The sequence below is a fragment of the Oncorhynchus mykiss genome, chromosome 16 (assembly GCF_057628025.1).
Source record: "Oncorhynchus mykiss isolate SJ-2025 chromosome 16, ASM5762802v1, whole genome shotgun sequence".
Taxonomy (NCBI): Eukaryota; Metazoa; Chordata; class Actinopteri; order Salmoniformes; family Salmonidae; genus Oncorhynchus; species Oncorhynchus mykiss.
Genome location: NC_143037.1, coordinates 59,052,857 through 59,079,914, shown reverse-complemented (window position 1 = coordinate 59,079,914; position 27,058 = coordinate 59,052,857). Strand labels below are relative to the sequence as shown.

Sequence of the window (27,058 nt, the reverse complement as noted above, 5' to 3'; positions counted from 1 at the left end):
GGGGGTGGAGGGAATGGGGCATGTGGCTTTTAGTGAGATAGGGAGAGGAGGTCCCATGATTCTAGTGGCAGTGAGGGTAAAGCGGGAACAATAACTCCAAGGACAAATGGGGGAGAGGTGAGCGGCAACCAAGCATGAATTGGTTCTGAGAGAAACCCCTGCCATTCACTGACTGGAACCATATCTACAGGCTCTACACTAACAGAGGGCTGATTAAATCTCACTTGGCAAAATAGAGCTGGGCTGTCTCTATTTCCCTCACCCTCCATCTGTCTCTACCACCTACCTGTTTCCTGATATTGCACATGAATGGGGAGCTAGAAGCCCTTCCAATATTAGGCGATACACAGTTAGGTGGCGATTTCCTTTTCTTTCATTGTTACCAAAGGCAGAGAAATATAGAAGGGGAATGCCACAAATTCATTCCAACAAACGTAGGCCTAATTAATTGATATTCTATTGATAGAATGTTTCCGTTCTGTTCTCCAGAGCATTGTAATAAGACTACTCAAAGGGAGTGTTCTTCTCTCAAAGGAAGGGGAACACAGATTATCAAACTATTGAACACATATCACACCCATTACCTAAAAATAATGAAATCTTCAAGTTAGTTGTGTGAGTGAGGGGCTGTGTTTACATACCAATTTGCTGAAAATTGCTCAAGACCCAGATTCCATGTACTGTTTGTTCCATTTAGATGGCAGACCAGGGATTAACAAAGCAAACTAGGGGCCAAACAGGCTGCATCTCATAATATAATGATTATTCTCTTGGGGATCTTCAATTAATACATGTGTAAAACCCTTTATATCTGGCCTACTGTATCCATAGGCTATGTGAGGTTGTTTACATGGGCCACTACATCGTTTACTTGACTGTATATATCAGAGAGCAACAGACTAGAGCAGTTTCTGATGTCTGGTTGAAAACACATTTAAGCAAGTTTGCCACCTTGTGTTTCAAAAGTGCATAACAGCTCAATGATTTACCACGCAGGCCATGATCAAATCAAATCAATGTTTTTTGTCACGTGCGCCAAATACAACAGGTAGACCTTACAGTGAAATTATTACTTATCTTGTACCAGTGTTTCTGGGGAGGTGTAATGAAAATGGTTTTAACACAATGCTGAAACCACTGACCTGGCAGTGTAGTGCCGGAGGAAAAACCTCTCCCTCAACGTCAGCAAGACCAAGGAGCTGATCATGGACTACAGGAAACGGCACGCCAACCGTCCACATTAACGGGCGGCAGTGGAGCAGGTAGACAGCTTCAAGTTCCTTGGTGTCCAAATCACTAAAGACTTAAAATGGTCCAAACACACAAAGCAGTCGTGAAGAAGGCGCGACAGTACCTCTTTCCTCTCATGAGGTTGAAACAGTTTGGCATGGGCCCTCAAATCATGAAAAGGTTATACAGCTGTACCATTGAGAGCATATTGACTGACTGCATCACTGCTTGGTATGGCAATAGCACCGCCCTCGATATTCAGACGTTGTGGAAGAAAGACCCGGAAAAACTTCAAAGACCTAAACCACCCAAGCCAAATACTATTTTTTCTGTTGCCACATGGCAAGAGGTACCAGTGCATCAAGTATGACACCAACAGGCTTTTGAGCAGCTTTTATTCCCAAGCAATATGACTGAAAAATATCGAACAAAATAGCTACACGGACAGAGTTGACCTTGTATATTTATTGACCTTTTCTTTAAATACTTGCACTATATTTTTGTCCATTAAAATAACATCAAATTGATCAGAAATACAGTGTGGACATTGTTAATGTTGTAAATGACTATTGTAGATGGAAATGGCTGATTTTTAAGGGAATATCAACATAGACTTACAAAGGCCCATTTTCAGCAACCATCACTCCTGTGTTCCAATGGCACGTTGTGTTAGCTAATCCAAGTGTATCATTTTAAAATGCTAATTGATGATTAGAAAACCCTTTTGCAATTATGTTAGCACAGCTGAAAAGTGTTGTTCTGATTAAGGAAGCAATAAAACTGGCCTTTAGACTCGTTGATTATCTGGAGCATCAGCATTTGTGGGTTCGATTACAGGCTCAAAATGGCCAGAAACAAATAACTTTCTTCTGAAACTCGTCAGTCTATTCTTGTTCTGAGAAATGAAGGCTATTCCATGTGAGAAATTGCCAAGAAACTGAAGATCTCATACAACGCCTTCACAGAACAGCACAAACTGGCCCTAACCAGAATAGAAAGAGGAGTGGGAGGCCCCGGTGCACAACTGAGCCAGAGGACAAATACATTAGAGTGTCTAGTTTGAGAAACAGATGCCTCTTCAACTGGCAGCTTCATTAAATACTACCTGCAAAACATCAGTCTCAGCGTTAACAGTGAAGAGGCGACAAAACAAGCACATGTCTAAGTGACTCCAAACTTTTGAACGGTAGTGTATCTAACTCCATCACTTCAGTATCCTTTCCCATGTAAATATGGTATTGGAACTGACTTTTTAAATATTTCCTGTAAATAGTATGCTTACCTACTTACTTCATTGTGTATTTATTATTCTTATTTCTCATGTTTTTTTCTAGTAATATTGTTATTGATTGCATTGTTGCAAGAAAGGCATTTCACTGTACTTGTAGTTGTGCATGCGACATTGAAATTTGAAACTACTGTATGAGGTATGGATGAACTCCACTGTTCAACGACCCCGGTTATTTTACACCTGTGCGCTAAACTCAGAAACTACAATTCCCAAACTCTGAATCCGCTGTTAATTTCCTGTGGTGTCGTATAAACTGTAACTCAGTAAAAATGTTGAAATTGTTGCATGTTGCGTTGACATTTTTGTTGAGTATAGTTATGGAGAGCCCAATATTGGTGTTGCATGTTGCGTTGACATGTTTGTTCAGTATAGTTATGGAGAGCCCAATATTGGACTAAAGGAGCCTCTCTAAAATGACTTTAGTCCAAGGACCTCAGCCACATGTTCTGTTTAAAGGGTCAATTAGCTCTGGAAGCCAAAAAATCCCATCTAAACGTGAACCGATTCTCAATTGTTCCACGGTTCTAGAAACAAATCCATCTACTTTCATATCACAATTTTTTTTTCACAAATGCAAAATACACACTTACTGTGTACTCTGTTTTAAAACCGTTTTAGCCGACAGTCTTTTTCAGTCACAACGTGTTTGTGGCGTCTCTTCCGTTTACACACAGGTGTTCGGAGACGCGTATAGCTAATTAACACAGATAGTCCACACGGTCTTACGTCAGTTTTCCCTAAACAAGCGCAATATGTAAATATGGCCGTGTGTGAACCCTAACCCTATAAAGCTGTGTATCAATTGAACCTTTTGTTTTTTGGGAAATAATTTCTAGCCGATATGAAAGATATGGTCCCTTATGCTTCCAAAACCACATCACAAGCGATGCGTGTTACTGTTCAGACCAAGCGTCACGGCTTTAACATAACTCCCTACAGAAGACTCCTTTGTCCAATGCCTCGTATGTGTAATGTAATGGAACTGAGAGTCATGATCAAGGGCTAGTCGTGGAGTGTGATTTATTCCATCACTAAACACTTAACTAAAATTATCATTGTATTTGATGATTAGCTAGTTGATAGGATGATGGTAACACCATTAGGTGTCGGACATGAAATCGATTAAAGGAAGACAATAAGAAGTTCATGGGGGTTGGTGACCTAATACACTGAGACAATGGCAACATGGACTTGAGGACCTACAACTCAGAACTCCTTCTGTCCTCACAGATGGCTGGTGAATTGACCGACAAGAACCATGCAGCAGAGACCTCAGGAGTCAAGGATAAGGAGCGGAAATGCAAAGGCTCCCCATCCATGGACCAGAAACCACACCAACGCTCTCGTGAACGCAACCGATCCAAATCGGCAGAAAGGTTTGAATGATGCATTGCTGGTAGTGGGTGCATGCGAACAAGTAGCCAGAATCATCTCGACCTTTTGGTTGAAGTGAGTAGATATTCACCACGATATGGCTTGAAAAACTGTCAACTACTCTGTCTAGCGAACAATGTCTGGTATCTGGTATCTTCCCACTGTATGTGAAAGGTGTTCAGTGGGTTTCTAAAAATGTGTATCACAAGTTGGTAATATTTCTATGTATCTGACCTTTCTTTCCCCTCCAGAGATCGCCGTCTGAAGGACAAGGAGAGCGAGAAGGAGCATGACCGGGACAAGGACAGAGAGAGGGGTCGCAAGGACATTCACCGCAGAGACAAAAACCACAGTAAGAAATCCAGGTGTGTAGGCTTGAGTCAGACTGCTGTTTAAGTCACAGGGTGACTATTGGGTGCAGGCCTGAGCAGATTACAAGATCACCCAGAGACGCTAACTTCTGTAGGCGTTATAAAGATCTGATAGTCTCAGCAGAATGTGTGTATCTGGAACACTCACGCTTTGTGTCTTAAAACATCCCTCACATAATATGCAGAGCCATTATCAGAGCTTTTTTCTTTACCTTTTTAACTTGAGTGGTTGAGTCTCCTTACAGAAGCGTCTCCCCCAAGTCCAAGGACAGGATAAAGAGGGAGAAGGATTTGAAAAAAGAGGAAGATGATGAGAAAAAGAAGAAAGGAAAGGTTAGACAAGGGAATAGTCTCTCCAAAGCCAAGCTAGCTACCACTTAGTTATGTACAGTGCCTTGCGAAAGTATTCGGCCCCCTTGAACTTTGCGACCTTTTGCCACATTTCAGGCTTCAAACATAAAGATATAAAACTGTATTTTTTGTGAAGAATCAACAACAAGTGGGACACAATCATGAAGTGGAACGACATTTATTGGATATTTCAAACTTTTTTAACAAATCAAAAACTGAAAAATTGGGCGTGCAAAATTATTCAGCCCCTTTACTTTCAGTGCAGCAAATTCTCTCCAGAAGTTCAGTGAGGATCTCTGAATGATCCAATGTTGACCTAAATGACTAATGATGATAAATACAATACACCTGTGTGTAATCAAGTCTCCGTATAAATGCACCTGCACTGTGATAGTCTCAGAGGTCCGTTAAAAGCGCAGAGAGCATCATGAAGAACAAGGAACACACCAGGCAGGTCCGAGATACTGTTGTGAAGAAGTTTAAAGCCGGATTTGGATACAAAAAGATTTCCCAAGCTTTAAACATCCCAAGGAGCACTGTGCAAGCGATAATATTGAAATGGAAGGAGTATCAGACCACTGCAAATCTACCAAGACCTGGCTGTCCCTCTAAACTTTCAGCTCATACAAGGAGAAGACTGATCAGAGATGCAGCCAAAAGGCCCACGATCACTCTGGATGAACTGCAGAGATCTACAGCTGAGGTGGGAGACTCTGTCCATAGGACAACCATCAGTTGTATATTGCACAAATCTGGCCTTTATGGAAGAGTGGCAAGAAGAAAGCCATTTCTTAAAGATATCCATAAAAAGTGTTGTTTAAAGTTTGCCACAAGCCACCTGGGAGACACACCAAACATGTGGAAGAAGGAGCTCTGGTCAGATGAAACCAAAATGGAACTTTTTGGCAACAATGCAAAACGTTATGTTTGGCGTAAAAGCAACACAGCTGAACACACCATCCCCACTGTCAAACATGGTGGTGGCAGCATCATGGTTTGGGCCTGCTTTTCTTCAGCAGGGACAGGGAAGATGGTTAAAATTGATGGGAAGATGGATGGAGCCAAATACAGGACCATTCTGGAAGAGAACCTGATGGAGCAAAATACCTGAGACTGGGACGGAGATTTGTCTTCCAACAAGACAATGATCCAAAACATAAAGCAAAATCTACAATGGAATGGTTCAAAAATAAACATATCCAGGTGTTAGAATGGCCAAGTCAAAGTCCAGACCTGAATCCAATCGAGAATCTGTGGAAAGAACTGAAAACTGCTGTTCACAAATGCTCTCCATCCAACCTCACTGAGCTCGAGCTGTTTTGCAAGGAGGAATGGGAAAAAATGTCAGTCTCTCGATGTGCAAAACTGATAGAGACATACCCCAAGCGACTTACAGCTGTAATCGCAGCAAAAGGTGGCGCTACAAAGTATTAACTTAAGGGGGCTGAATAATTTTGCACACCCAATTTGTCAGTTTTTGATTTGTTAAAAAAGTTTGAAATATCCAATAAATGTCGTTCCACTTCATGATTGTGTCCCACTTGTTGTTGATTCTTCACAAAAAAAATACAGTTTTATATCTTTATGTTTGAAACCTGAAATGTGGCAAAAGGTCGCAAAGTTCAAGGGGGTCGAATACTTTCGCAAGGCACTGTATCTTGAGTTGTGATGGCGACTCTCTCTTAGGTACAGCCACTCTCTCTAGAAGAGCTTCTAGCCAAGAAGAAAGCGGAGGAGGAGGCCGAGGCGAAGGTGAGACCATAAGTGTGCCCATTTAGTAGTCTCTGTGTTTGGTGTTGCAGTGAGGAGCAAGATGGGAGTGTAACAATCAAGAATCTTAAGGTATGTTTCTCCACACAAAATGTGAATGTTTGTAGTTTAAAACCTCTTTCCCTTTATTTCTCTCCCCCTCTTTCTTTTTTTCTCTCAGCCCAAGATCCTGTCCAAGGCAGAGCGTGAGGCGGAGGCTCTGAAAAGGAGGCAGCAGCAGACTGAGGAGAGGAAGAACACTATCGATGAGGACAGGAAAAAGAGGAGGATTTTCCAGGACATCGGGAGGAAGATGATGGGTGAGTAGGAGGGGCTTGGGGTTAGTCAGGAGGAAGGTGATGGGTGAGTAGGAGGGGCTTGGGGTTAGTCAGGAGGAAGGTGATGGGTGAGTAGGAGGGGCTTGGGGTTAGTCAGGAGGAAGGTGATGGGTGAGTAGGAGGGGCTTGGGGTTAGTCAGGAGGAAGGTGATGGGTGAGTAGGAGGGGCTTGGGGTTGGTCAGGAGGAAGGTGATGGGTGAGTAGGAGGGGCTTGGGGTTAGTCAGGAGGAAGGTGATGGGTGAGTAGGAGGGGCTTGGGGTTGGTCAGGAGGAAGGTGATGGGTGAGTAGGAAGGGCTTGGGGTTGGTCAGGAGGAAGGTGATGGGTGAGTAGGAGGGGCTTGGGGTTAGTCAGGAGGAAGGTGATGGGTGAGTAGGAGGGGCTTGGGGTTGGTCAGGAGGAAGGTGATGGGTGAGTAGGAGGGGCTTAGGGTTGGTCAGGAGGAAGGTGATGGGTGAGTAGGAGGGGCTTGGGGTTAGTCAGGAGGAAGGTGATGGGTGAGTAGGAGGGGCTTGGGGTTAGTCAGGAGGAAGGTGATGGGTGAGTAGGAGGGGCTTGGGGTTAGTCAGGAGGAAGGTGATGGGTGAGTAGGAGGGGCTTAGGGTTGGTCAGGAGGAAGGTGATGGGTGAGTAGGAGGGGCTTGGGGTTAGTCAGGAGGAAGGTGATGGGTGAGTAGGAGGGGCTTGGGGTTAGTCAGGAGGAAGGTGATGGGTGAGTAGGAGGGGCTTGGGGTTGGTCAGGAGGAAGGTGATGGGTGAGTAGGAAGGGCTTGGGGTTGGTCAGGAGGAAGGTGATGGGTGAGTAGGAGGGGCTTGGGGTTAGTCAGGAGGAAGGTGATGGGTGAGTAGGAGGGGCTTGGGGTTGGTCAGGAGGAAGGTGATGGGTGAGTAGGAGGGGCTTAGGGTTGGTCAGGAGGAAGGTGATGGGTGAGTAGGAGGGGCTTGGGGTTAGTCAGGAGGAAGGTGATGGGTGAGTAGGAGGGGCTTGGGGTTAGTCAGGAGGAAGGTGATGGGTGAGTAGGAGGGGCTTGGGGTTAGTCAGGAGGAAGGTGATGGGTGAGTAGGAGGGGCTTAGGGTTGGTCAGGAGGAAGGTGATGGGTGAGTAGGAGGGGCTTAGGGTTGGTCAGGAGGAAGGTGATGGGTGAGTAGGAGGGGCTTGGGGTTAGTCAGGAGGAAGGTGATGGGTGAGTAGGAGGGGCTTGGGGTTAGTCAGGAGGAAGGTGATGGGTGAGTAGGAGGGGCTTGGGGTTAGTCAGGAGGAAGGTGATGGGTGAGTAGGAGGGGCTTAGGGTTGGTCAGGAGGAAGGTGATGGGTGAGTAGGAGGGGCTTAGGGTTGGTCAGGAGGAAGGTGATGGGTGAGTAGGAGGGGCTTGGGGTTAGTCAGGAGGAAGGTGATGGGTGAGTAGGAGGGGCTTGGGGTTAGTCAGGAGGAAGGTGATGGGTGAGTTGGAGGTGGAAAGTCAGGTTGCAACATTCTGAAAGTTGCTGACAGAAATGTATTCTAAAGAGCTTAAATGATTCCCTATTCTACATGACAGAGAAGCATGTCTATTCTACATCATGTATTTCTATCTGAACGTTCAGTAATGTTGCACCCCACTGAACACAGCATAGGTCTCTGGTATCATACTGTTTGACACTTATTGTGAGCCCAGAGGTTTGTCTGTCCGTTTCCTGGAGGACCCCCAGAAAAGGGACAGACGAGAACGGAGAGAGAGGATAGAGCGTGAGAACAACGGGGATCAAGCGGACGACGGAAGACAGAAGATCAGAGAGGGGAAAGATAAGGGCAAGGAGCTCCAGGCCATCAAGGTTAGTCTGGAGATTGAGGTTCTACCTTGGGCCGGCTTCAGGAACACAGGCTAAGTCCATTTCTTGGTTGTATTCATTCGTGCACACTAGCAAAACATTTTGCAACAAAACATTAAAACAAAGTTTCTTATTGAACAATGTAATGTAGTCCCACCCTGTTTGTCTTTTTTCATGTGTTGGGTGCCTAGTGAATACGACCCTGGACTAAAAATCATTCTCAGTGGGGATTCTCTGATTTAGTTAAATCACAAGCTTTGATATGGTTGGTTGAACTAAGTGTTTGAGCAGGTGTACTGTGCCTTCTCACATCTGTCTGTCTCTGTCCAACCAGGAGCGGGACTAAGAAGCGCTGGCGGACACGCCACCTGAACGACAGAAAGTTTGTCTTTGAGGGGGACGCCTCTGAAGACACTTCTACCGACTACAACCCCATGTGATTCTGCATATAAACGCTGGGACGATAAAGTCACAGTCACAGTCACAAACATGGTGTTATAGATATCCTTTTTTGGTTACGTCCATGGTTGGGTAACACTTGGTTACAACGAGACCATTAAGTTTGCTCCTTAAATAGATATTTGGCTTTCAACTGCTCTCTTCTCTCTCCCCAACTTCTTTCCCTCTCTGCCTCTGTCTCAGTTATAAGGAGAAGCACCAGGTCCAGCTGTATGGGCGCGGCTTCATAGCTGGTATTGACCTGAAGCAGCAGAAGAGAGATCCGTCACATTTCTAGGTGGACATGATGGAGACGAGACGCACACTGGAGGAACAGGAGGAGCGAGTCACACACACAATAACACACCTGACAAACTACCATGCTCTCTAACACATCAAATCTATATCTTTAATTTACAGAAACAGCTAAAACCGATTCATTGTCGCCCTCTAATCTCTGCTCTCCCGTCCTGCTTCTCAGGGTGCGGCTGAAGAAGGTGTGGAAGAAGGAGGCCAAGCAGCGGTGGGATGACAGACACTGGTCCCAGAAGAAGCTTGAGGAGATGGCGGACAGGGACGGGCGTATCTTCAGGGAGGATTACAGTATCACCACAAAGGGTGGCAAGATCCCCCACCCCATCAGGAACTGGAAGGAGTACAACCTGCCCCCACACATCGACCAGGGTCCGTATGCAGTGATCCTGGCCCCCACCCGTGAGCTGGCCCAGCAGATCAAGGAGGAGACCCTTAAGTTTGGTAAACCTCTGGGGATCTGCATCGTGGCCGTCATCGGAGGTATCTCCAGGGAGGACCAGGGCTTCCGCCTCCGGATGGGCTGCGAGGTCAGACACTAGAAAACACGGGCGCACACACACATGCACAATAATAATGCCAATATGAAGACGCATGCATGTGACGTCTGAGTAAATATGTTTTTGTTTGTGTGTTCCAGATAGTGATAGCCACCCCGGGTCATCTGATAGACGTAGTGGAGAACAGATACCTGGTCCTGGGCCACTGTACCTACGTGGTACTGGACAAGGCTGACCCCATGATAGACATGGGCTTCAAGCCTGACGTCCAGAATATCCTGGAGTACATCCCTGTGACCAATCAGAAACTAGACACGGACGAGGCAGAGGACCCAGAGAAAATGAAGATGAACTTCGAGATGGGGAAACACAAGTACAGACAGGTAACAGATTGTTCCACACATTCAGCCACAGTAGGTGATGTATGTATGACAGAAGCCTAAACAAACTCACACACTGAAGAAAATGTCAGCTTAAGATGATTCTCTTTCCCCTGCCCTTCCTTCTATCCCTCTCTCTCTGTCTCTCTCTCTCTCTCTCTCTCTCTCCCTTCCTTCCTCCATCCGCATCTCTCTTTTTTCAGACAGTCATGTTCACAGCTACCATGCTGCAGCGGTAGAGCGATTGGCCCGTAATTACCTGCCTCGTCCGGCTGTGGTGTATATTGGCTCAGCTGGAAAACCCCACGAGAGAGTGGAACAAAAGGTCCTGCTCATGGGAGAGAAGAGGTAACACACACACACACGCTATCCCTGAAGCTGTAGCTAATGCTGAGTCTCCCTTGTTTTCTTGTCTTCCAGGAAGAGGCTGCTGGAAGTGTTGGCGCGTAGATTCGAGCCGCCCATCATCATCTTCGTCAACCAGAAGAAGGGTGTTGACGTGCTTGCCAAATCTCTGGAGAAGATAGGGGTGAGACCTCCGGCGCTATTATTCTGGGATATGTTTACCAGTCTGACCTGGGTCAAATACGTCTCTCTACTTTCCCCCTCTCTCCTGTTCTCTCTCAGTACAATGCTTGCACGTTGCACGGAGGCAAGGGCCAGGAGCAGAGAGAGTTTGCTCTGTCCAACCTGAAGGCTGGGGCCAAGGACATCCTGGCGGCCACCGACGTGGCTGGGAGAGGTATCGACATCCACGATGTCTCCATGGTGCTCAACTACGACATGGCCAAGAACATCGAGGGTAAGACCACCACCAGAACCTTTGATCCTGGGGTCACTCACCTGTCAGGTTTTTGTTACGTCATAGCAACTTTGCACAGGCTGCCATTGCACATCCCTCCATATTTGTAGACATACTTTTTACATATTGTGACATTGCCCCCTCCAGACTACATCCATCGTATTGGTCGTACGGGTCGTGCTGGGAAGAGCGGTGTGGCCCTAACCTTCCTCACCAAGGAGGACTCATCGGTGTTCTACGACCTGAAGCAGGCCTTCCTGGAGAGCCCAGTGTCCACCTGCACCCCTGAGCTGTCCAACCACCCCGACGCCCAGCACAAGCCTGGGACCGTCCTCACCAAGAAGAGACGAGAGGAGACCATCTTTGCCTAAAGTGCCAGATCAAGTTATATGTATACACCTCGCTTGTACCTGTCACCCTGTACACACTCGGTTTTCAGTCTTTTTGTCTCTCTTTTGCCGGCTCTTCTGTAGTCCAGCTGCTGTATGAAATGTTAGGCTGACGTTAGGGCATAGGGATCATATAGCTGTCTGCTTTAACTACAGGAGAATTGAGGGGTTCTGATGTCTGTCTGGGGAGGGAAGGTATGGATCATCATGTGAGCTCCAAGTCTACACATATTTCAAAGAGCCACAGTAACCAAACAAAAGCTGGCCCTAAACACCAACAGAGAAAAGTGATAGTGTGATGTCATTGTGTATTTAATTTTTATTTTATTCATTTGAGTTAACCGTGTTAAGCCAGTAAAGAAAATTGGCTAAAGAGACCAATACATTGAATACCTGGTAGATGTGATGTGTTCTTTCTTCAGTCAGCTGGGTATGATGAGTATATTGGAATGTGATGTTTGCTACATTGACATATATATGAAGTGAATAAAACCAACTGCGACACCTTAAAAAAAACTAACAGTTCATAACCCAACAAAGGTTCTGATATCAACATCATGGACAAGATCGGTGTCCTAACAACAATAACATTCAAGAAAGCACAGCAGCAGTACGTAAAAGTACATAAAATGTCATGTTTATCTCACTTAGTCGTATTTTACTTAGCATTTTTAAAAGGAATTCTTAAATGGAAAGCATGCTTTACAGCATCAGGGTGGAAATGTCTTGTTGGTTCACGCTAGCACACTGTGATAGATAATACATGGTTATATTTAGTGCAGCTATTGCATTACAAAGCAACCATCAACAAATAAATTAGTGCAATTTTTTTCTACTTACACACAGTGGAAGTCCAAATAGGCTAAGGCGTTTTATTGCATACAGAATGTAAGACAGAGGAAACTGTAACCCTTTAAAAAAAAATGTGCTTCATAAATAAATAAACAGTTTATTTTGTATTTATTTTGATCAATTACTACATTGGTCTGCTTTGTAAATCATGTTCCGCCAAAGTACAGTGAAAGTAGCTTAGTGACCTAAGACATGCAAGTCATCACTCACACACACACGGTCAAGGAGGTAGTAGGAATAAATAAATAAGATCCAAACTGTGCTCAATGGAACACATTTGATTCTAAAGTAAAACCTTTTTTTGGAAATCAGTTTATCATTAAAAGAGAATTCTAGGGAAGGTACTGAACTGTTATTTCTTCCTTTTTCTTGGGAATGCAAAGTGTTGACACCTGTATCCACATTACTCATTCATTTCATGTTGAGTGAAAGATCAAATTCAATAGATTGTCAGGTTATTCCATATTTGAGATGCTTTCTGTTTTTTAAAAGGTTAATAGTGGTGTTTGATATGTAACTTGGAAGAGTGACTCAATGCTTTTTACAAACAGAGAATTGTCCATAACGACAAGAATATTACTAAGAAAGAACAAGGAGAATCAGAATCGATGCATTAATAAAGTATAGAAAAACTGCAGAAAAACAAGTTTCATGCAACACTTGCATAGATTTTCTTTCAGATTTTTTCAATCATGCTGTAATTTTTAAAAACAAATACCGAACTCTAGATAAAGTTACCTATTAGACATGGAAGTAGTAGACCAGTTCGTCCCAGACATGGTCCGCATGGATCCCTGTTCATGCAGGTCTTTGTTCCACAATATCCCCAACTGATATGTTCATAGACTAACCATGCAGGTATATGACATCATTGCTGTGTTTACACAGGCAGCCCAATTCTGATATTTTTTCCAATCACATATCTTTTTCAGAGCTGATCTGATTGGTCAAAATACCAATTAGTGAAAAAAAGATCAGTATTGGGCTGCATGTGTAAACGCTTCCCATGTGACAGTTGCTACAGCTGTGAGTCCTTTTGAAATGAAAGAGAAATACGGAAGCCACAAGTTCCACACGTGATTAGCCAATAAATGAAGTGATCAGTTGAGCACGGACAAGTGATGGTTAGAACAAAATCCTGCCTGTACAGGGAGACTTGAGGATCTGCTTTGTGAATCACTGAGGTTGACAGTAAAACGGCAGTACACATACAGTATAGAGACAGTGAAAACAAAGGGGTGTGACAAACACTTCCAAACAGCCTGAATAGGTTATACTTGGTATGAGGTGCTGTATTCCTTGTCTTGTGTGGATGCTACAATCAAAAATGTGTTACAATCAACTGGAGGACAATCAGTGGAAGGAGAGAGATCAGCCCACAACTAGGGGGCTGAGAGCAGTGCAAAGGCATGCAATATTAAACTCTTTGATGCCTGTGTGTGTGTGTGTGTGTGCGCATGCCTGTGTGTATGCAGTAAGAGTAATATTGATTTGTCACATTCTCTTCATAACACATGGGGATATTCTATGTGTGATATCTGTAATGACAGAAACAAGACATGAATATACTGCGTCTTTATGATGCTGACACATATATTTATAAACATCCTTTTTTCAGGACCCTGTCTTTCAAAGATAATTCGTAAAAAACCAAATAACTTCACAGATCTTCATTGTAAAGGGTTTAAACACTGTTTCCCATGCTTGTTCAATGAACCATAAACAATTAATGAACATGCACCTGCGGAACGGTCGTTCCGAACGGTCAGTTGATGTTGAGATGTGTCTGTTACTTGAACTGTGTGAAGCATTTATTTGGCCTGCAATCTGAGGTGCAGTTAACTCAGTTAACTTATCTGTGATTTTGCAGAAATACTCATAATAAACATTGATAAAAGATACAACTGTTATTCACAGAATTAAAGAGTTAACTTATCCTCTGCAACAGAGGTAACTCTGGGTCTTCCTTTCCTGTGGCGGTCCTCATGAGAGCCAGTTTCATCATAGCGCTTGATGGTTTTTGCGACGGCACTTGAAGAAACTTTCAACTTTCTTGAATTTTCCAGATTGACTGACCTTCATGTCTTAAAGTAATGATGCACTGTCATTTCACTTTGCCTATTTGAGCTGTTCTTGACAAAATATGGAATTGGTCTTTTGCCAGGGCTATCTTCTGTTTACCACCCCTACCTTGTCACAACACAACTGATTGGCTCAAATGCATTAAGAAGGAAAGAAATTCCACAAATGTACTTTTAACAAGGCACACCTGTTAATTAAATTGCACTACCTCATGAAGCTGGTTGAGCGAATGCCAAGAGTGTGCAGAGCTGTCATCAAGGCAAAGGGTGACTACTTTGAAGAATCTCAAATATAGAATATATTTTGATTTGCAACTTGCAGACTTGTTTACGTGTTGCTGTGCGTTTTGTTGCTAACCTTACTTTGCTACCTGACAACTTTACGTTTTTTTTCTTTTTAATTACCGTTTATATTTTTGTTTTTTCCTCGCTCAACTTTTTTTTCATTCAACTTTTTCACTCCGGACTCTTTATCTGGACATGGTTCATCAGGACTTCCAACAGCCGAAGCTAAGTAGTAACATTAACATGATGATAATTGCAGTAGCTGTACTCATAATATACAGGAGAACAATCGCCTTATGGCGAGGATAGCTGTGCTGCAAGCCCAGCTTCAGACGCAATCGTTAGGCAAGGGTAATTTAAGTGTAGGAAAGGATGAAACAGCGTCTGTGCCACCAGTAAGTACAGATAGTAACGTTAGTATAAATCCCCCCGCACGGTCCCCGCAGCCGGACAACTTTCTCATGGCTTCTGGAGGGAAATGCTGTAGGAATGCTCAACCGGTGTCAACCAGCCGACAGAAACTTTCAACCGGTTTTCCCCATTAAGCAGCTGTCACTTCCTGACCTTAGTTCCTTTTTTATGTCTCTATTTTAGTTTGGTCAAGGCGTGAGTTGGGGTGGGCATTCTATGTGTTGTGTTCTATGTTTTCTATTTCTATGTGTTTGGCCTGGTATGGTTCCCAATCAGAGGCAGCTGGCTATCGTTGTCTCTGATTGAGAACCATACTTAGGCAGCCTGTTTTCCCACTATGGGTTGTGGGTAGTTATTTTCTGTTTAGTATGTTTGTTGCACCTTACAGAACTGTTTGTCTGTCGGTTTGTTGTTTTTGTTCAGTATTCATCTTTATTAAAATTATTTTGAATACGTACCACGCTGCACTTTGGTCCTCTTCTCCTTCTCCCGACGACAATCGTTACAGCAGCGAGTCGGAGTCTGAGGCCGAGCGGGATCATGATGTTCTGCTCCAATAGCCCGTTGATACGGGTGGTGCCGGGAAGATGAGTGGCATGCCAGTAGACTTCTAAGTATTCAGCCAAGTGCTCACATGCATCCTCCAATTGGTTCTCATCCAGAATTACATCAAAAATATCCTATGAGGGAACAGTGGGAGGGTAATCAGACAGATGGTTGGGTTGTAATTGTGAATAGTACTGTATGGTGGGGAAGCAGGTAGCCTAGCGGTTAAGAGTGTTGGGCCGGTAACCAAAAATGAAAAACCTGTCGATGTGCCCCTTGAGCAAGGCACTTAACCCTAATTGCTCTGGATATGAGCGTCTGATACAGTGCCTTGCGAAAGTATTCGGCCCCCTTGAACTTTGCGACCTTTTGCCACATTTCAGGCTTCAAACATAAAGATATAAAACCTCACTGAGCTCGAGCTGTTTTGCAAGGAGGAATGGGGAAAAATGTCAGTCTCTCGATGTGCAAAACTGATAGAGACATACCCCAAGCGACTTACAGCTGTAATCGCAGCAAAAGGTGGCGCTACAAAGTATTAACTTAAGGGGGCTGAATAATTTTGCACGCCCAATTTTTCAGTTTTTGATTTGTTAAAAAAGTTTGAAATATCCAAATAAATGTTGTTCCACTTCATGATTGTGTCCCACTTGTTGTTGATTCTTCACAAAAAAATGCAGTTTTATATCTTTATGTTTGAAGCCTGAAATGTGGCAAAAGGTCGCAAAGTTCAAGGGGGCCGAATACTTTCGCAAGGCACTGTAATTGACTGAAATGTGAAATGTGTCCGCGTACAGGGGGGCATTGAGACAGCTTGTCCCCAGCCATCATCTGCACGTATTGCATGTATTAGGTGCCTGATTGTGTTTCACCTTCAGTGAGGAAACTTTGACGTAGACCAAGATGGGGGCCAGGGAAGTCTTGGCTAGCTGGGCCGGATGGTTGATGGTGTCTGCATCCAGGACCACCAACTGGAGGTTGCTCAAATATCCCCTCTATCTCACTCTGGACCTCGGCTGTAGGGGAGAGAGATACATTACTGTACCTGACCATGAGATCTATCCATGCACTCTGGACCTCGGCTGTAGGGTAGAGAGATACATTACTGTACCTGACCATGAGATCTATCCATGCACTGTGGACCTCGGGTGTAGGGGAGAGAGATACATTACTGTACCTGACCATGAGATCTATCCATGCACTCTGGCTGCTTAACACATTTCGTAATAGTGTCGACATGAGCAAATGTTTGTGAAAGTGAATGTGTGTGTGTGTGTGTGTGTGTGTGTGTGTGTGTGTGTGTGTGTGTGTGTGTGTGTGTGTGTGTGTGAGAACTCACCCAGGTTAGAGCGAGTATTGGATCTCTCCATGATGGGACTCTTGTGGAGGACAGATTTCTTGGCTAGAGAAAGGTCTGCCGTGATGCGTGTACTGGAGATTCTGCAGGTGTCCAAAACAAAACATGATAAACACAATTACGCTGCAAATACACACTACAGATAGAATACCACAGTGGTGAATGTGATGGTGATTCAGAAAGGGACCAAACAGAGAGAAAGCAAACAAAAGAAAACTTGTGTCATAGATGTGCATACAATAGAGAAGTAAACAATTAACTACATGAATCTGCAACTGTAGGTTAATTATGATGCCCGTCTATACTAACCTTCCATCAAACCTGTGTTTCAGGAAGTCAAACAGAGCTTTCTGCATCATATCTGTCCCCTGAGAGAGGGTAGAGAAAGATCTTGGATGCACACATATCATTATCAAAGAAACTAGCTAAGCATCAGGGTATAAAACATACAACTTTACTCCAGTATCTCTAAGTCTAAGCATCCAGCTTCACCATGCACCTTTGGCAAAATGTGTAGAGTATGTGAGAAATCCTCTTCCATAAAGAAGTATACTTTGAAATCCATTGAATTTGAACCCCAGATCAAATAAACATCAACAGTTGAAGTTGGAAGTTTACATTCACTCCACAAATGTCTTGTTAACAAACTATAGTTTTGGCAAGGTGGTTAGCACATCTACTTTGTGCATGACACAAGTAATTTTTCCAACAATTGTTTACACACAGATTATTTCACTTATAATTCACTGGATCACAATTCCAGTGGGTCAGAAGTTTACATACACTAAGTTGACGGTGCCTTTAAACAGCTTGGAAAATTCCAGAAAATTATGCCATGGCTTTAGAAGCTTCTGATAGGCTAATTGACATCATTTGAGTCAATTGGAGGTGTACCTGTGGATGTATTTCAAGGTCTACCTTCAAACTCAGTACCTCTTTGCTTGACATCATGGGAAAATCAAGAGAAATCAGCCAAGACCTCAGAAAGAAAATTGTGGTTCATCGGTGGGAGCAATTTCCAAATGCCTGAAGGTACCACGTTCATCTGTACAAACACTAGTACGCAAGTATAAACACCATGGGACCACGCAGCCGTCATACCGCTCAGGAAGGAGACGCATTCTGTCTCCTAGAGATTAACGTACTTTGGTGCGAAAAGTGTAAATCAATCCCAGAACAGCAAAGGACCTTGTGAAGATGCTGGAGGAAACAGGTACAAAAGTATCTATATCCACAGTAAAACAAGTCCTATATCGACATAACCTGAAAGGCCGCTCAGCAAGGAAGACGCCACTGCTCCAAAGCCGCCATAAAAAAGCCAGACTACGGTTTACAACTGCACATGGGGACAAAAATCATACTTTTTGGAGAAATGTCCTCTGGTCAGATGAAACAAAAATAGAACTGTTTGGCCATAATGACCATCGTTATGTTTGGAGGAAAAGGGGGATGCTTGCAAGCCAAAGAATACCATCTCAACTGTGAAGCACGGGGGTGTCAGCAATATGTTGTGGGAGTGCTTTGCTGCAGGAGGGACTGGTGCACTTCACAAAATAAATGGCATCATGGGGAAGTGAAATTATGTGGATATATTGAAGCAATATCTCAAGACATCAGTCAGGAAGTTAAAGCTTGGTCGCAAATGGGTCTTCCAAATGGACAATGTCCCCAAGCATACTTCCAAAGTTGCGGCAAAATGGCTTAAGGACAACAAAGTCAAGGTATTTGAGTGACCATCACAAAGCCCTGACCTCAATCCTATAGAACATTTGTGGGCAGAACTGCGAGCGAGCAAGGAGGCCTACAATCCTGACTCAGTTACACCAACTCTGTCAGGAATGGGCCAAAATTCACCCAACTTATTGTGGGAAGCTTGTGGAAGGCTACCCAAAACGTTTGACCAAAGTTAAAATTTAAAGGCAATGCTACCAAATACTAATTGAGTGTATGAAAACTTCTGACCCACTGGGAATGTGATGAAAGAAATAAAAGCTGAAATAAATCATTCTCTCTACTATTATTCTGACATTTCACATTCTTAAAATAAAGTGGTGATCTTAACTGACCTTAAACAGGGAATTTTTACTAGGATTAAATGTCAGGAATTGTGAAAAACTGAGTTGAAATGTATTTGGCTAAGGTGTATGTAAACGTCCAACTTCAACTGTAGATCAATGAATTAGCCATACTTGGTGTTATTTCCACTGTCTGAATTGGATATTATTCAGCTGTGGAGCAGAGAGAGAAATGAGAATGTTAATCCGTGTCACTAGTTGGAGCAGACTAGAGGTTGCGCTTAACTGATTCTAGGAAAGTGTTTCTCAACCAACCGTTACCTCAGATGGTTAGCTTAACTTACACCCAGTTTGTCAAATCTCCGGTGTATTTCGGTCCCCCAAGGAAGAAGACACATAGCTTGCCTGAGAGAGTGTTAATCAAAGCTAGAAGTTCCTATTATTGGTGAAAAATTACACCCTGTAAAATAGGTTCATGCTTGTATCAGAGAAAACTACATTGTTAAAAACCTACCTGATTTTGCTTCTGTTTGTCTTTTGAAAACAAAAGAAGTACAATCAGTCACATTAGACATTATATCAGGGAGTGAGGAGAAAGATCAAGATTGAGGTGAAATACAGTATTTGATTCTTGAGGAAAAGGTCTGATGTTGTAATTCTTATACTTACCACCTGATGGCGACGCGGTCTTCCAGCTACCTGAGACCATGTCACCCAGGCTAGACAGAGAGTTACGCACTGTTTTCCTGCACAACAGCAGAGAGGTGTTATTTACTCTGCCCAAAATCTGTCCACGAATATAAGCCCACGAAGTAAGGCATTTTTGTATGGAGATCAATGAGAGTGTTGAAAAATGGTCAACAAAAAATGTAATTGCTTATTTGATTTAATGGAAGTTTTGTAATGTTTACGTTGTAACGAACGCACTGATATAAGTAGACACTCGTGTCAAAATTGTCATTGGTTCTCTCTCACAAAATTGGTTCTCTCTGCTACCGCATGGCAAGCAGTAACGTTGCACCAAGTCTGGAACCAACAAGACCCTGAACAACTTCTACCCCCAAGCCATAAGACTGCTAAATAGTTAACCAAATACCTACCCGGACTATCTGCATTGACCCCCCTTTGCAGTCTTTTGACTCATTACATACGCTGCGGCTGCTTAATATCTATCATGTTGTCACAATACCCCTAACTATATGTCCATATCTACCTCAATTACCTCATACACCTGCACATTTTTTATTTTACCTTTATTTAAACAAGTAGGCTAGTTGAGAACAAGTTCTCATTTACAACTGCGACCTGGCCAAGAATAAAGCAAAGCAGTTCGACACATACAACAACACAGAGTTACACAAAGAACAAACAAACATAAAGCCAATAATACAGTAGAAAAAAAAGTCTATATACAGTTTGTGCAAATGAGGTAAGATAAGGGAGGTAAGGCAATAAATAGGCCATGGTGGCGAAGTAATTACAATTTAGCAATTAAACACTGGAGTGATAGATGTGCAGAAGATGAATGTGCAAGTAAAGATACTGGGGTGAGTAAGATGAATAAATAAATACAGTATGGGGATGAGGTAGTTGGATGGGCTATAATACAGATGGGCTATGTACAGGTGCAGTGATCTGTGAGCTGCTCTGACAGCTGGTGCTTAAAGCTAGTGAGGGAGACATGAGTCTCCAGCTTCAGTGATTTTTGCAGTTAGTTCCAGTCATTGACAGCAGAGAACTGGAAGGAAAGGCGGCCAAAGAGGAATTGGCTTTGGGGGTGACCAGGAGAAGGAGTTGGCTTTTGGGGTGACTAGTGAGATATACAGTACCTGCTGGAGTGCGGGTGTGTGCTGCTATGATGACCAGTGAGCTGAGAAGGCGGGGCTTTACCTAGCAGAGACTTGTAGATGACCTGGAGCCAGTGGGTTTGACGACGAGTAGGATGGCTATGATGGCCAAACGGATGGCACTGTGATAGACTGCATCCAATTTGTTGAGTAGAGTGTTGGAGGCTATTTTGTAAATGAAATCGCCGAAGTCGAGGATCAGTAGGATGGTCAGTTTTATGAGGATATGTTTGGCAACATGAGTGAAGGATGCTTTGTTGCGAAATAGGAATCAGATTCTAGATTTAATTTTGGATTGGAGATGCTTAATGTGAGTCTGGAAGGAGAGTTTACAGTTTAACCAGACACCTAGGTATTTGTAGTTGTCCACATATTCTAAGTCAGAACCGTCCAGAGTAGTGATGCTGGACGGCGAGCAGGTGCGGGCAGCTATCGGTGGAAGAGCATGCATTTAGTTTTACTTGCATTTAAGAGCAGTTGGAGGCAATGGAAGTAGAGTTGTGTGGCATTGAAGCACGTCTGGAGGTTAGTTAACACAGTGTCCAAAGAAGGGCCAGAAGTATACAGAATGGTGTCGTCTGCGTAGAGGTGGATCAGAGAATCACCAGCAGCATGAGCGACATCATTGATGTATACAGAGAAGAGAGTCGGCCCGAGAATTGAACCCTGTGGCACCCCCATAGAGACTGCCAGAGGTCCAGATAACAGGCCCTCCGATTTGACACATTGAACTCTATCAGAGAAGTAGTTGGTGAACCAGGCAAGGCAGTCATTTGAGAAACCAAGGCTGTTTAGTCTGCCGATAAGAATGTGGTGATTGACAGAGTCAAAAGCCTTGGCCAGGTCGATGAATATGGCTGCACGGTAATGTCTCTTATCGATTGCGGTTTTGATATCGTTTAGGACCTTGAGTGTGGCTGAGGTGCACCCATGACCAGCTCTGAAACCAGATTGCATAGCGGAGAAGGTATGGTGGGATTCAAAATGGTCGGTGATCTGTTTGTTAACCTGGTTTTTGAAGACCTTAGAAAGGCAGGGTAGGATAGATATAGGTCTGTAGCAGTTTGGGTCTAGAGTGTCTCCTCCTTAAAAGAGGGGGATGATAAGGCAGCTTTCCAATCTTTGGGAATCTCAGACGATACGAAAGAGAGGTTGAACAGGCTAGTAATAGGGGCTGCAACAATATCGGCAGATAATTTTAGAAAGAGAGGGTCCAGATGATCTAGCCTGGCTGATTTGTAGGGGTCCAGATTTTGCAGCTCTTTCAGAACATCAGCTATCTGGATTTGGGTGAAGGAGAAATGGGGGAGGCTTTAGCGAGTTGCTGTGGGGGGTGCCGGGCAGTTGACCAGGGTAGGGGTAGCCAGGTGGAAAGCATGGCCAGCTGTAGAAAAATGCTTATTGAAATTCTCAATTTTATTCATCGGTGGTGATAGTGTTTCCTAGCCTCAGTGCAGTGGGCAGTTGGGAGGAGGTGCTCTTATTCTCCATGGACTTTACAGTGTCCCAGAACTTTTTTGAGTTTGTGCTACAGGATGCAAATTTCTGTTAATGAAAGCTAGCCTTAGCTTTCCTAACTGTCTATGTATATTGGTTCATAACTTCCCTGAAAAGTTGTATGTCGCGGGGGCTATTCGATGCTAATGCAGTACGCCACAGGATGTTTTTGTGCAGGTTAAGGGCAGTCAGGTCTAGAGTGAACCAAGGGCTATATCTGTTCCTGGTTCTTATTTTTTTTGCTTATTTAAGATGGTGAGGAAGGCACTTTTAAAGAATAACCAGGCATCCTCTACTGACGGAATGAGGTCAATATCATTCCAGGATACCCCAGCCAGGTCGATTAGAAAGGCCTACTCGCTGAAGTGTTTTAGGGTGCGTTTGACAGTGATGAGGGGTGGTTGTTTAACCACACACCCATAATCATATCAAATAAAATGTATTTATATAGCCCTTCGTACATCAGCTGATATCTCAAAGTGCTGTACAGACTTATGGATGCAGGCAATGAGGCAGTGATCACTGAGATCTTGGTTGAAAACAGCAGAGGTGTATTTGGAGGGCAGGTTGGTTAGGATGATATCTATGAGGGTGCCCGTGTTTACGGATTTGGGGTTGTACCTGGTAGGTTCATTGATAATTTGTGTAAGATTGAGGGCATCAAGCTTAGATTGTAGGATGGCCGGGGTGTTAAGCATGTCCCAGTTTAGGGACATAGACTCTGTACTGGTACCCTGTGTATATAGCCAAGTTATCATTACTCATTGTGTATTTATTCATGTTATTATCTTTCTATTATTAAAAAAAATGGCTCTCTGCACTGTTGGGAGGGGCCTATAAGCACTTCACTGTTATTCTACACCTGTTGTTTATGAAGCATGTGAAAAATACGATTTGATTTGAGTTGACCTGATCTCACCTCCTCCTGCCTGCCTTTCATCTTTGAGGACACGTATTTCCATAATTAGAGCAGTCACTTGACTACCTTGTCAATATAATAGACAATCTTTGACAACAGACAAATCAGAACAAAGGTCAGGGGTTACAGCCTGGGTCATAGTTGGGGTTTAAGGTTACTGTTATGGTTATGGTGTTAAGGCTTAAGTGTAAAGAAGGCCAGCTCAATGTTAGTGTGAGGACACAATACAATATTAAATTGTGCCCCCGATATTCCCTTGATGTCACAAATTCTTACAAACATCAGGACATCGTGTGAACACAAAATGTGTGGCAAATATTGTGTAAAATGTAACTTCAGTGTTAGTGTTGGTTCACCTTTGTTTCTGCATGTGTTTGTGTCTTATAGCTTCTAGGCGCAGAGGGCTGGGGATGAAGGTGATGTCTGCCCCCTCCTTCACCAAACGACCAATCCACCAGTCATTATTGTACTTCTGTTACAATACAATACATAATGCAACATTACACCATGAAACACATCACTGCCTGATCCACGTCATTATTGTAGCTACTGTATGGTTACTACTTCTGGAAATACAACAATATGAATATTTCCCTAACTAATCCAGCGCAAGTAGTTATAACCACGACATGGATGCTTTCTACAGCTGTGTTGTTCCCTTGGGGAAGAGGGGAGAGAGGAAGAGGAGTGAGAGGAAGAGGAGTGAGAGAAAGAGGAGTGAGAGGAAGAGGAGTGAGAGGAAGAAGGGAGAGAAGAAGAAGAGTGAGAGGAAGAGGGTAGAGAGGAAAAGGAGTGAGAGGAAGAGGATAGAGAGGAAAAGGAGTGAGAGGAAGAGGGTAGAGAGGAAAAGGAGTGAGAGGAAGAGGGTAGAGAGGAAAAGGAGTGAGAGGAAGAGGGTAGAGGAAGAGGAGTGAGAGGAGAAGGGAGAGAGGAAGAGGAGTGAGAGGAAGAAGGGAGAGAAGAAGAGGAGTGAGAGGAAGAAGGGAGAGAAGAAGAGAAGTGAGAGGAAGAAGGGAGAGAAGAGGAGTGAGAGGAAGAAGGGAGAGAGGAAGAGGAGTGAGAGGAAGAAGGGAGAGAAGAGGAAGAAGGGAGAGAGGAAGAGGAGTGAGAGGAAGAAGGGAGAGAAGAAGAGGAGTGAGAGGACAAGGGGAGAGAGGAAGAGGAGTGAGAGGATGAGGGGAGGAGGGTTCTTCCATCTTGAGTGTTGTTCCTCACCTCCTTAATGTGCAGGAAGTCTTTGGCTTCGTAGTTGATTGCAGCTTCTTCAACAGGACAGTCGCCATCTAGAGCTCCACAGTAAGTCACATTGGTCTTCACTGCAAACGCTACAAGTTTAGACTGCAAGCACAGCAAACAATGTTTCAATTAGTGTTGCCAATAATGTATGTGTGTGGTCATGAATTAGTATTACAGTTTTTTTTGATTGCTTAAGCACGATTTACAAAACAGGGCCCGTGTTTTCAAAACACTACACACAATTAGCACAACCACACACCCAATTAGCAAAACACTACAGATCTTTTTCAAAATTAAACACTCTTTTAAAAACCACACTGTTACCATATGAAACACACACGTTTCACATTACTATACTCTGTTTGCATGAGTTACACTCTGCTGTGATAAACCTAAAACACTCTTAGCACTTCTACTTCCGTATGATTAGAGTAGGCTACTATCAACAAAGTACAAATATAATGTAAATTCACCAAACACTACACAAGACCAATGTTGCAGACTGAAGAAACTCATTTATTTCTCAACACACCCAAAATGTTGACATGGCGATTCATAATACTGTAACCAAAAGTCCCTTTACGTATTGTAAGTTCAAAATTTAAAATAAATAACTAGACATTGTCTCTTCGCCTAGCTGGATCTGGCCAGAGAATTTCATCAACATTGCAGGCAATGTTGTCATTAGCAAGACACCTTGGAAAGAAACGTCTTGAATGACGAATCCATCCTTGCATTGCTGCTACCTCCATCTGGTCACAGGCCTCCATTGTCAGGACCCGGTTACGAACCCGGGTCTCCGGAGTGGGAAACAGTCACTTAACCTACCCACGAATAGTCGGCAGAAGCCAGAAGATGAGGCAGACACAGCAGTACTTGAGACAGTGTATTTAATGAAGTAAAAAGAGAAGTCCTTCAGGAAAACATGTAACTCCACAACCTCAAAAGGAATTCCACAAGAACAAAGGTAATCCTCCAAGACAAAAAGGTAAATCCACAAGGTGGTAGGTATAGCATAAAAAACCTCAAAAGATACTCAAAAATAAATAAACAAGAACAAAAACAGAATTCCACAAGCGAGTCCACCGGGATCAACAAGAGTTCACAGAATACTAGGGCTGGGTGCTAACATACAAACACAGAGCAAAGAACTGAGGAAAACTAAGGGTTTAAATACAATCAGGGGAAACGAGGCACGGGTGCAAATAACAATGGGGATCAAGGGAAAACAAAAGGTCAAAAAGCACAATGGGGGCATCTAGTGACCAAAAACCGGAACAACCCTGGCCAAATCCTGACATCCATGGCTTGGATGAGGGGTACCTCAGCCTGGAGACAGAGATCATATACCTTTCACCTCTATGCCGAGAAAAACTCTTCTATTGGGTTGAGGAATGGAGAGTATGGTGGAAGATATAGGACGGTGAAATGTGGATGTTGCTGAAACCAGTTCTGAACCAGAGCAGAGCGGTGGAAAGACACATTGTATTGCATATGATCGATTTGATTTGCTGCTGTTATGTTGTGCAATTGGTCCAAGAATGTAAGTACAGTATGAGTGCTGTGTTGTAAGGGCCCATATGGGCATGGCGGTGGAGGACCCCATTCTGTGTAATGGTTGCACAGTGTTATATTACCCCCACGTTGCCCTGGGACATTGACTATAGCCCTGTGGCCAATGATGTTTCTTCCCCTCCTTCGTGTTCTCGTCAGGTTGAACCCAGCCTCATCTACGTAAATGAACTCATGCTGGATCTCCTCTCCATCCATTCGTAAAACTCTGACAAACAGTGTCAGGCAAAATTGTGTAGTTCAGTGTAGATCTAGTATACATATTACAGTACAGTAAAAGATTATGAGACAGAATGCAAGATCAAACTGCTAAAGTGAATACATACCTCTGCATAATCATGCCGCAGTCGTTTCACCCTTTCGGATTTGCGCTCGAAAGGCACTCGATAAATTTGCTTCATTTGAATATGTTTTTTTTAGGATGCGTGCCAGTGTTGATGTTGAGACCTGATGGATATCGTTGAAAATGGCGTGGTTATTGACAATGTTAGCTTGGAGCTGCTTGAGTGTTACAGCATTGTTGGCCAAAACCATGTTCACTATCTCCCTCTCTTGCTGTTCTGTGAACATAGGAGGCCTTCCCCCTTGTCGTCCCTGACCCTCAATCCTATGTAGAAAAAAAAACAGTATACAATAGTACAGTAATTTCACAGGAAAAGGTAACAGAAGTGCTGATAGTGCATAGAATACAGTACCGTAAGCAGTTACTGAAACCGTGCAGATGTTTTTGATATGATGATATTTTTACAACACCTATTTTCCAGTCTAAATGTTCTCATCACACTTGCCACTGTATATCAGCTTAGATTTGGCTGTACTCGCAGTCCAGCCTCCCTCAGCGTCAGGCCGTGGTTGACAACGTGGTCAACCAGTGTTGGGCGGATCTCATTTGTCAGATTCGGTCCTCTTTGAGCACCTTCTTGTCTTCCTCTTCCTCCCCTTCCTCCTCCTCGTTCTCCTCGTTCTCCTCGTCCTCCTCGTCCTCCTCCTCGTCCTCCTCGTTCTCCTCGTCCTCCTCATTCTCCTCGTCTTCCTCATTCTCCTCCTCCTCGTCCTCGTCGTCCTCCTCCTCGTACTCTTTCTCTGACTCTTTCCATTGTGCT

General features: G+C 43.7%; 2 pseudogenes; one reads left to right on the top strand and one right to left on the bottom strand.

Moving 5' to 3' along the window:
• Positions 1-3,751: 3,751 nt before the first annotated feature.
• LOC110491118 (putative ATP-dependent RNA helicase DDX23) lies at positions 3,752-11,319 on the top strand (annotated as a pseudogene).
• Positions 11,320-11,559: 240 nt separating this feature from the next.
• LOC110491117 (voltage-dependent L-type calcium channel subunit beta-4-like) lies at positions 11,560-26,621 on the bottom strand (annotated as a pseudogene).
• Positions 26,622-27,058: the final 437 nt, after the last annotated feature.